Here is a 12,197-nt window from a genome sequence, read left to right as displayed (position 1 = left end):
CAGAAAAGACAAGACTGTACCATATATCATCAATACTGTGCATTCATGCCCTTTCTTCTTGACTTAGGGCAGTGCAGCAAAGTGATTTGTTGTGCTGCCAGCATCCAAAACTTTGAAATGAGGCCTTGAATGGAACAGCATGTCAGGCATAGACACATTAACCTTGCCCAACCTGACTCTTACAGTGCAGGCCACTTTAGCACCATGATGCCACTGTGCCTAACTTGGGCCCAGGCACACTAATCTGGACTGTAAACAAATTGAATGCAATAGGATTGTCAGAAGAGAAACTGCACACCTGAGAGGGGGACAGGTGTGGGTCATGTGAAGGATGAACAGACACATACGAACATGCCAAGAATCACATGTATAGTAAAATGCTTGGAACAACATAGCGCGCTGCGGCCCTTACGTGGGCGGCGTGAGCACACAGGTGTCAGTTCCCACTGTAGGGAGCTGCCAAACACCTGTCATAACCATAATCATACTGGGTGTGGGTGTAAATATAACTGATGCACACTAGAGGGCTATTTGTGTTGAATCAAAAGATGGTGTGTGGCTGTGGTGTGCCCCTGGTAGTGTGGTGTATGGTAGGCACTGGCTGAGCATGTCGAATTGCCACTGTGTCTGCATGATGGGACATTGCATAGCAAGGAAGTTAGAAAGGATATATGTACCTCAAGGTAACCTGACCAAGACACATGCACTGCTGTGTCTGACAGCCTCACACTTGTGTTACAGTTGGGAAGGGATGACAGATCAGAGGCCATTGTGGAAGCATATCTACTGGGTGAAGACGTAGTACGTGGCAGGAGGGCGTCAGAAGGCTAAATCAGAAGGCTAAATGTCTCACCATGTCACATATGTCAAAGTCAGAGATTGCGAAAACAGGGATTAACTAGTTTGCCACCACAAAGGTCAGGAGTCAAGGATGGTTGGAGGCTGAGGTGGATGGGCCCAGTTGTATCACAAACCTTGGTCGGTACATGCCACCAATTCAAGCACTAGCACTATGTGCCACTGTCCACAATTATGGAGCCAACAGATGTCTTAAGCCTCAATGTTGACCTGACAAGGAATGAGTATGAAGTCAGAATGTATACCAGTTTACTCATGCCACCATCTAACATAGACCAACAACAACATATTTCAATTTCATTGCAGAGAATGTACCAACTAATCATGACTAGCTACATGTTCTGGATGAGGATCCTGCTGAGGATGAAAGCCTGCCAACTCTTGACCAAGACACCATCCAGCAAATCCTGTGCTCCCTTCTGATACCAGCTCTGGTAGCAAGAACGGCCAACAGCGTTGAGGGTCCGCCTATCACCCAACAAACAGCACCAGCCAGCCCACTTTCAGCTCTGGACTCCAGGGCCCCCAAGTCGAATTCCAGCATAGTGTGGTAGGAGTCCAGTAGTGGCTGGTAGGTGCAAAGGTGGCAGGGATGGAGACCGTGGCAGGCTCCCTTGAGGGAGTCCTTAGTTGCTTCAGTCCCAATAAGGACACTTCAGAGTCCATAAGAGGCACCTACCCTCCACTCAATGGCTTGTAACAGTCCCTGGCTGACATTGTTGGTTTCTTGAGGCAGAGGCATGAATACCTACCCTGCCGAAGTGACACCAGCAAGTTTTCCAACCAGCTGGTGGCAATCCACAACATCTTGGAGTCCATGGAGTGGAAGTATGACTCCTACATATTGACAATTGGTGCCTTATACTGTGATTTTGTCACTGTGATGGCAAACCAGCAGGCCCTTCTTAGTGCTCTACTGCCTCACTTGTTGGCAAATAGAAATATTGCTGGGGACAGGGATCCACATCTTCAGCCCCAGACGTGTGCGTGCCTCCATTGCCACTGGCAACACCCCCTGACATCAGGAACCTCACACATTAGAGGGCGAAGATGTGAATGTTCCCTCTTTACAATGAAAAACTATCTTGTAAAATGTCTCTGTCCCACATGGGCAGTTTCCCAATTTACCTGTGCTTATGGCCATGGAAGTGTACTTCTAACTGGTACTGTCCTCCCTTTGATTTCCCACCTGTTGATCTCACCAATTTGTGGACTGTCTGTGTGGCCAATCTTCCCAAAGGGATGGAAATTTGGTCCTCCTCCTCACTGGAACACTCCTCTACTTCACATGTCCCATGACATGTATCCCACATGGACTTTGTCTGGACATCCAATGGCTCACAAACTATGTTGGGTTGCTGCCCCAGGGACTGAGACTTGCTCCTTGGTTCACTTGCCAATAAATCCACTAACCAGAACCAGCGTGTTGTATATCTGTTCATGATTTGACTAAGATACCATGGTGAAAGTGCTGACCCTAAAGACACTACCTACGATCTAAAGTAAAATGTGAATCATGAACCCAGGGTTAAAACTACACAGGCCATGCAAAATAGTATTTATTATTATTATTATTATTTTGCGTTCTTATATAGCGCTCGATTACCCGTAGGCATCTCGGCGCTTGCCTTGGGAACCCGTCCTGGCTTCCCCAAGGTGAAAGCCAGGCATCCCGCCGCGGGGGGGCCGTAGTGGAGATTAAGCAGGCTAATGCCCAGAGCTGCAGAGTGTGAACCCGTGATTCGAGTGGGCACCGAAGCGAGAATTATCGAGTCCGTGGATATTTGGGCTCAAGACCCTGCCGCGTCGGGAATTGAACCCTGGTCCCGGGTCTGACCTCTGCTACAGGGTCTGCCTCCTCTAACCAGTGAGCCACACTTCTCCTATTTGTAATACCTATGTGCATCTAAACAAGTAAGCAGTTATGCAAGGTCACATGAATGAAGAAGTAAAATAAGCAATAAGGCAATGGTTTGACTGAATGATGTTTCTGCACACGTGGGGTATACCTCCATGCATACTGGCCAGCAGACAACACTGATGTGACAAGAAATGGTGCCAGGGAGAGTGGGTAAATGGCGGCCATCAGTGTGGCACTCAACACATCCAAGTTTAGTCACAATGGTTTGACTCAATCATACACATAAAACATGTTGCATCACGCATACACAAAGTGCAACATTAGGTTAATACCTGTTTTTGGGCTGTGTGTCCATTCACAGCAAGAGTATATACACTATGAAAAATAAAAATATGTACTTGGGAGGGCCTGATCGTTGGAGGGAGACCCTACATTTGCTCAGCAATTTTGTCCACTAATTGCTGTCACTGTGTTGCCATCTGTAGTTCAAGCCCTGCAAGCCTCAATTTCATGTCTGCATTGTTCTTTAGGGTTTACCACTCAAACTCCGTAGGGTAAGCAGAAGCCTGTGGTGCCACTGCTGGAAGCACTGGGGAGGGTCCTGCTACTGCACCGGCATCAGTTGCATGTGAAAGGGACACTTCAGGCCTGGTGCTTGCCCTGTCCTGTGCTGTCTGGGCTTAAGGTGGTGACTTCCAGTGCCCCGCTGCCCTTGTCTTTTCTTACTGGTTCCCCAATCTCTGGAAGCCTTTGGCCATGTGCATGATGTGGTGGTACCACTCATTTCTGATGCAGTACTAGTGTTCCTGCTCAGGAGTCATGTTATCTGTTGGGGCGGAAGGACATATGTATCAGACCAAGCTGAAAATGTCCAGGTTTTCCTCAATTACTTGCATTAATTACAATTAGCTGCACAAGCGGCATGTCCAGCCAAATATGAGAAATCTATGGAAGAAATCATGACCAAAGGTCAGAAGAAGCATGTACTTCTCCTAAAGTTACAATAAAAATGTACTGAGGTCTTGGCCTTGTAGGTTCATGAAATTGTATTGTCTGCCCTGATAAACGTTGACCTATGTGCATACTAAGACAGATTCTGCACAATTATGTTGGGTACATATGGAATGGTACTCATGGCCCATCTAGGTACTCCCTGGGGATGGTAATGTAGCATGCAGGAGGGTAAAAGCAATGGCCTTTCACCTATGTGAAATTAGTAATGTGTAGTATGTACACTTATTGTGCCTCAGCAATGCTTCACTGTTATGAGGGGAGAGGTGTGACGCTGCAGCCAGGGTGACTGACGCTGGAATCTGGGGATCACGGTTCAAACCCCGGTGCCGGCGGCATGTTAGCCCAGCACCATGTTACTCACGGCAATAGCTTGATTATTCTTCCTGACGGCCCCCAGCGCCTGGAGACTCTTACGGGTGGTTGTTCGCGCTTTACAAATATGGGTTATTATTATGATAGATACACAAGGTTATATACATTGCAGAATGAATATAAAACAGATGAAAGCACTCTGCCACTTCCAATGGAGCATGTTGGAGCTACGATTACAAATGCCTAAATTCAAGAGAGAAGGAAAGAGATGAAAAACAGAGTGTGTGTGGCTAGCCACCTCTAAATTAACAGACCTGTTGGACACTTCTCCAAGGATGACACATGGATATACCTAGACAACATAATGGAAACCTACCAATGGCATGTGGCCATTCACATATCCAAGAGTGTATCCATAAATGTCTGCAAGAATTGTTACCTTGATGCACCTCAACTCATACGTAGTCCATGTGATGAGTGTGTGCATTCATGCTCTAGATCTCATATATATATGTTATTGTGCTGTATCCTGCAGGTAATTGGCAAATATGGTTCAATTGTGACGTTTGATGGGGGAGACAGTATGGGTAGTGGCAGCAGTAGGTAGACTGTGAATTGGCTTGTATTCTGAAAACACAGCGCATACATGCCTGTGGTACTTAACACATTGGCCTTATTTCTCACAAAACACTGCAAAGGTATGGACACGTATCTATTACAGGGCATTGGCTATATGGGGCAGGAGTCAGACATGTAACTGCATTGGCATGTGTGGCCTGGTGATATGTCCCACATCCACTCATACATATTCAGTCTGCACTGGTGTAGGATTCATCACAGCCTGTGTGGACCTGCCACACAAAAAGTACTATAAATTCCCATATGTACACCTACGGTAGCAATGTGCAGCAGACAGGCAGATAGAAGGTCATCCCTCCAATTACATATTCACATTGAGTTTCATGACAGCTCCCTTTGTACCACCATGCCAATCTGGCAATATCACCTCTGGCACCCCATCTCACATGTCACTGATATGCAGTATTCTGAGGGATGCGCTGATACCCATGATGTGGGATGACTGTTGCCACATATTATGATCAATGTGGACCAAGGGGTGAACCCAAGTAAGTCTGTGGCATGGGGACTAGACGTATCCACTCACTTAAACCAATGGGGATATGTAACTTGCCCATTGATTATGCTATCATGAATGATAGTATGATACATGTTAACTATGCCACCTCACAAATACATATGCAGAATGTACACTAGGATGGAACGATGTTTTGGCATGTTGAGGCTGTTCACATGGTACCTGAAGCCCATTGGAGTCCAAACGTTGGGTAGACGCTGTCCTACATATATGGATCACAAAACAATCTGCTGTTTGAGAGGCAAGCCTTCAATCATTTAGGCTGTACCAATGTGGTAGGCTGGAGAACAGTAATCTACAGGCATGTGCATGGTATGATGTGAACACACAATAGGAGGATACATATTTTGGTAACATTTCCACTGTGCACATGTCAACAATCAATGAGCTGTTTACAATTGGAAGTATGGTTTGGGATATGTGTTACTCCTCAACCACTTGGAACAAAGAGGGGGCAGAGCGGACTGTTATTTATCCAGGTCCAGCACACATGTCCGAAATACACCTAAACAAAAATTAGTATGCAGTTCCTACCAAGCCAAGCAGGGTTTAATGTGTTTTATGCAAGTGCTCCATTACTGAAATGGAGTCATCAGAGCGTGAAGAGGGGTACTCTCCTTTTTGGAAAAAGACCCTCACACACCCAGCCAGCTAGGTGTCTTGCTTCATCATCGAGTCTGCTCCTTATCAGGTCGGCAGTGCAATACCCGATCGGCACCCGTGATGGGGCCTTCTTGGCGGAGATCTTTTTTTCCTATGCCGGTAGGTGAGGTGTGTGTGAGGGCCCTAGATCAGTGTAGGTGAAAGTGTAGTGTAAATAGGTGACTTAAAATAGGGGAGGTGGTCCACTCAAAACAATTTTTAATGAACGTGGCCGTATCTAAATCCCCGCGGCTGGTCAGAGGAGGCAGGCGGGACTTCCGGCAGATTCGCCAGTCACTCGCTGCAAGCACTAGAGCGCCACTATCGAGGCGGGCGCCATGTTGGGGGACTCGGAAGCGCCGCGGACTAGGTGGACGTGCTGCCAGCATCGCCAAGCACCCGCCGTAATATGCCCCATCTGCACGCGTAGTCTGTGTGAGAAAGGTGGCAATTAAAAATGTGTGTTGCTCAAGAGGTGAGTCCCTCATCGTCATGTGTGGAGTAGTACATGGCAAAAAACCCTGGCAGCCTGGGTCTTATGTGCACCACTTAAAGTGAGGGAAGTGAATCAGTCATAATCCCCTCACTCATGGGTTTCGTGCCATCAATAGCTGGAAGTTGCCTTTAGGTGTGTGTCAAGACCTGATGTGTGGTGAGGGAAACAGTGGCAGAGTATGTGACCCTTAAGTGGTGCGCTGTAGGGTGAGTGTAGGCGTGAAGATTGAGCTAATGAAGTCAGCAAACTCCAGGGAATGCTCTCGTTGAGGCCCGACTGGTCAGTTGCCAGTCGTAGGACCCACCGTTGTTCCATGCGGAACAGAGCATTTCTTGATAAACCCGGGTGTGCTTCAAGGACGCCCCATTCAAAAGCGTCTGGTGTATGTTCTGCCTCTTTAAAATGGGTGGTCATCTTGGTGTTACTCTTCTGGCATCTAAAATTACTCCTCTGTTTGATTATGCCGACTTTGACCGGTCTAGTGGTCATGCCTATGTAGAGCAACCCACACTTGCACCTCATGATGTAGATACAGTTGGAGGTGTTACAGTAGTTGTGGGTGGCCATTCTCCAACTCCCCCATTGGGGAAACTCAATTCTTTCATTGTTTTTGTGAGATGTGCCCACTCCTTGCATGCCATAAGTCACTGACATTGCTCAGCATTGCTGAACTGTCTCATTAAAACAGTGTGATGCACTGATTCACAGTTGAAATATGATGCTGCGGTCTGTGCGTCTAATGTTGTTATTTTGTTTTTATTGCAAGTTGTGTTTTTATGAGCTACAGGGTACCACTTTTTAGGGTGCTGTATTGGTGGTCACATTCACTCTGTTACCCTTTTAACCACTGCCAAAAAGTGTAGGTAGATCCTATTGGTGCTGACGAATTGCCGTCTATTAAGTAGGAAGGCAAGAAACATGTTGACCTTTTTCCATAAGCGCGCCAACTCCACATCCTTAGAGTGAAGATACGCGTCTTATGTTACAATTTTTAATTAGGGCAGGGGCCACGTTCATTAAAAATTGTTTTGAGTGGACCCCCACCCCTATTTTAAGTCACCTATTCACACTACACCTTCACCTACACTGATCTAGGGCCCTCACACGCACCTCACCTACCGGCATAGGAAAAAAGATCTCCGCCAAGAAGGCCCTATCATGGGTGCCGATCGGGTATTGCACTGCCGACCCGATAAGGAACAGACCCGATGATGAAGCAAGACACCTAGCTGGCTGGGTGTGTCAGGGTCTTTTTCCGAAAGGAAAGTACCCCTCTCCACGCTCTGATGACTCAATTTCAGTAATGGAGCACTTGCATAAAACACGTTAAACACTGCTTGTCTTCGTAAGAACTGCATACTCATGTTTGTTTTACTCCTCAACCACACCTGTGTCCTGCTCAAATATGGACTTGGGCAAACATACGGTGCCAGAGAAATCACATGCAACATTTGTGTCACATATTTCAGCTAATATGTTGCCACTTTCTGTCCATAGTCTGGCTGAGAGACATTAGCACCAATGACCTTCAGTTGGTTTTGAGGCAGGTAATGGTACATGTGCCATACACATACACACCATAGCTGCCACAACAGTTGCACAGCATATTAAGAGGCATCCATCATGAGGGATTGCAGACATTGGAAATCATTCAACGAGTAATTAAGTGTTCTTTAGAATGCTACACACATCAGACAGTACCCATGCTTGTTTGTCTTCTTCACTTAGCTCCTTACATGTGACCAGTGCACTGTAAATGAACAATCATCAATCAAGGCCAATACAGGCTCATAAAGGAATGATTACCATTTTTTGTCACATAGACATATGTCTGGCCATGGGGGGGTGGGGGAACCAAACACCCTGTCCAACCTGTGGCCTGATGACTAATGCATGTGCTCCCCTTCAACATACATGGCGGGTGGCCTCCACAGTTCTAAGTCAGTATTAACCTACCAGGCAGTGTGACAATACTCCCTCCACAGTGCCGGATGGGTCCCACATCACCTATAGGCCTCCCCTGCACTGCATGTAATGTTTTGGCTAATGTGATGCCCCTGTAAATAGGCCCCTGTCATGTTTTCACTGTATGTAACGGAGTTAGCCCGTATAATGCCACAGTAGCTTATATCCATATCTGGGCCTTTTGGAATGAAAACCGTTCAAATTTTTGTGCAAAATCCACAGAACTACAAGCTCATGGTATATAGGGACTTACAGGTAGCCCCTCCAACTTCATTCTCCAGATGCTCCAGGAGATCTTCTCCCATCTGATGACATCGGCCCACCGGTGTTTGAGTTGGTGGATGCTCCGCTGAACATTAAACATGGGGGACAGCGGAAAGTGCACCTTCCAACACTGACGCCTCTCACAGGTTGGGTATCCCTGGCTTACCCAGCCTCCACTGCCAATCATGTTGGTGAGGTACCTGTATATCAGCCACAGCAGGCCCCCAAACTCCTCCTCTGTTAGGTTCCTAGCCCCGCCTGACATATCTCTAACCCCAAAAGCCACACTAAACACGACAACAGAAACACTATCCCTTACCCCATAACTATAAACCCCTATTCAGACAAACACCTAACAATACAGTACACAAAACAATACAAAATACAATGACAAAACAAAAATGACAGTCTGGGGACCCAAGAGGGACATCACAGACACCAACAAGACCAAACAACAGCACCAAACTCTCCAACAAAAAGCAAACAGCTCCACCAGCCAGCACAGACAAAAAGAGTGTAAGTGAAAGGAACTTCACACTTCCTCGTTCGCAGCACGGCAGAGCCATTGCATCTGTTCCTGGGTGGATGCATCACGTTTCCGACCTATGCAACACGTTTCCCATTAGAGTGTAATTTTTTTAGATGTTTTACTGGGGAAATAGCCAAGGCACGAGCTATACACAACACTTGACAATGCCCAAAGCAGTGTTTTTTATACTTTTGTGTTGATGCGTGGCTTTCGTCCAATGCTGTTTCCACTGAAGCGTCACGTTTTCATGGAAAGTGGGACTTTTCATACATAGGCCTCACGTTTACTACAAATGTGTCACATTTCCTACTAGAGTGTCACCTTTCCTACTCAAGAGTTGCATTTTCAGGTAAAAAAGGACTTTTCATAAAAAAGCATCACATTTCCTACAAATGAATCGCCCTTCCTACTAGAGTGTCACCTTTCCTACTAATGTGACAAGTTTACTACTATAGTGTCACATGTCCTATTAAAGTGTCATGTTTACTACTATAGTTTCAAGTTTCCTATTAGAGTGTCATGTTTACTATTATATTGTCACATTTACTACTAAAGTGTCACATTTACTATTATAATGTCATGTTTACTACTAAAGTGTCATGTTTTCTACTATAGTGTCACATTTCCTACTAAAATGTCCTGTTTACTACTATAGTGTCACGTTTACTACTAAAGTGTCATGTTTACTACTATAGTGTCAAGTTTACTACTATATTGTCATGTTTACTACTATATTGTCATGTTTCGCACTAAAGATTCATTTATTTCTGACACATTGCTAGGGAACTAGCCAAGGCACACAACACATGACAATGCACAATGCATTGTTTCTGAGGCTGGGTGCAATGTGTCACACTATGGACCAATGTATACTTTTGTCATTGATGCAACTAGCCCTTTCTGTGTGGTACAGTGTATTGATTATAGAAATGCAGGTAAACACTCATAGGGGTCACTTTTCTTCCTTTAATTGTCCTCATTTTCTTGGCTAATATGCTTGTAGACTTGGGATGTGTTGCTAGTATATGTTGACATTGCACAGATGTGTGACTTGTTGCATTACTGGGGCCCTATTACGCAGAGTGTGCACTTTCTCTGTTTGCGCCACTACGCACCTTACAAAAGTGTGCCCTATTAGGTTGAATGCACTGCCACCAGGACAGCCACCAATTTGCGCTGGCTGGGGGCACTGCATTCATGTGTAAAATGGAGCGGCTGCTGTAAAACTGCTCCATGTTTCACTGTGCATGCAGAAACTCGCCTGCACTTTTAAAGGGGATTAGAGATTCCCTTGCAGGCAGTTGCAGTGAATCCCCACCCCCACCCACAATATCCCTGCAATGCCCCCACGGCAGAAAGTTGGCCAAGCCAGCCTATTGAGGTGTCATGATGTACTCCATTGCCATGACGGCATGATGAGCCACACTTTGATTTTTAGTGGCCTTATAGATATTGTTGAAGTACTTGCGCCACCTGAGACCCCAATATAGTGAGCAACCAGCAACATCAACCTGTGGTACATAGGCCAATATCTACCTCCATTTCTATCCTAGGATGTTTATGGATGCATTACCCACTATGGGAGGGATACGCTGGCTTGTTCAGCCAACCTACAGTGTATGTGGCATATGGGGGACACATTGACTGTCTAGATTTGTAATGGATGTGCATAGGCATAAGTGACAAATGTTGAGAAGTTTAAACCAAGAGTTACCATAGAGTGATAACCAACAACCACCATATCATGTCATGGGACACAAACATCTGCTGTATGGGCATGGTTTTGGAAGAATATGTGCGGCACATGGACAGTGGCAATTCACATTAGTGTTTGCATTAAATCTTTGTCTATATTTTGGAGATCACAAGGCCAGCTTAGGTAGCCAAAATAAGTTTGATTTTTTTATTCCAAGCAGGCATATATTTGCAATTGGCATGTATCACAATATTTAGCAATATCGAGGGGTTATTTGAATTTAATATGGGCCAATTGCTATCATGTGTGATGTGAGTGTTTTGATGTTGACAATGACTATGAATTAAGATAGCTTATGCAATGGTAGTGTTCATAAATTAATAAAACATTTTAGGACACAGTTTCATGAAGTCCATTTATTTCTATCCATTGATGTGACTCATGCATCTGCAAACAAATTTGGTACTATTTGGTCTCTCCACCGTGTCTCAGCAATTATATGTACATTGTGGAGATGGTGCTCATCTTCCTCATCATCATCCTCTGGGCTTGCATGGTCCTCATTTCCCTCCTCCCTGGGGACATTGGTCCGCACTAATATGTTGCACAAAATGCAGTATATAAGTAAGATTTTACATACCTTGGGCGGAAGTAGAGCATTCTCTCCCCAGACATGTTGAGATAGCAAAAGTGTGGCATAAGGACTCCAAAGTCTGCTCCACTCTGGACCAGGTCCTGCAAAGTGCATGGTTGTAGCTCCGCCTGGGGCTGTGCATATGAGGTCATACCCAATGGCTGCAGACCATATCCTTGATCAGCTGAAAAGAAAGGAGGGGAACAATTAGTTAACGGTCATGATTGTTGTTGGCCCCACATCCAAATACATTCAGTATATGTACCGAGTGACATATTTGAACCAGTATGGGACTTGCACTAACATTGTTTGGCATACACGCACTCTCATTGTTGGTATGACTGACACTGTACTACACATACAAGGATACTGGTCTGTGTGATAAACCTACTATTTTTAATACTTGTGAGTGCCAATGCCATGAGCGTGGTGCATCTTCACTGGTATGGAGAATCTGCTTGCCATTGAGGTGACACTTCTCTACTGTGTTGGGTTGGGACAACAATTGGCATTTGTGCCCTACAACATGTCTGCTTTTTCACAATTCAGCCAGTGCAGATGATGTTGCCCCTTTATCCACACATATTTGGATGTGACAGTAGGAGTCGCTGTTGTTCATTAGCTATTGGCATGGAGAGAATAGTGAGTGCATGTTAATGTGGTACATGATAGTCTACACATGGCAGTGCACTGTGTCCACTATGTTGACCGAACACAAGGGGAGTAATTTGTGGGAGTCCTGCGTTGTACAGTGCAACTGGTATACTATC

This window comes from Lissotriton helveticus, chromosome 8 (genome assembly GCF_964261635.1).
Source record: "Lissotriton helveticus chromosome 8, aLisHel1.1, whole genome shotgun sequence".
NCBI classification, from domain to species: domain Eukaryota; kingdom Metazoa; phylum Chordata; class Amphibia; order Caudata; family Salamandridae; genus Lissotriton; species Lissotriton helveticus.
Note: the sequence above shows the minus strand (reverse complement) of the source record.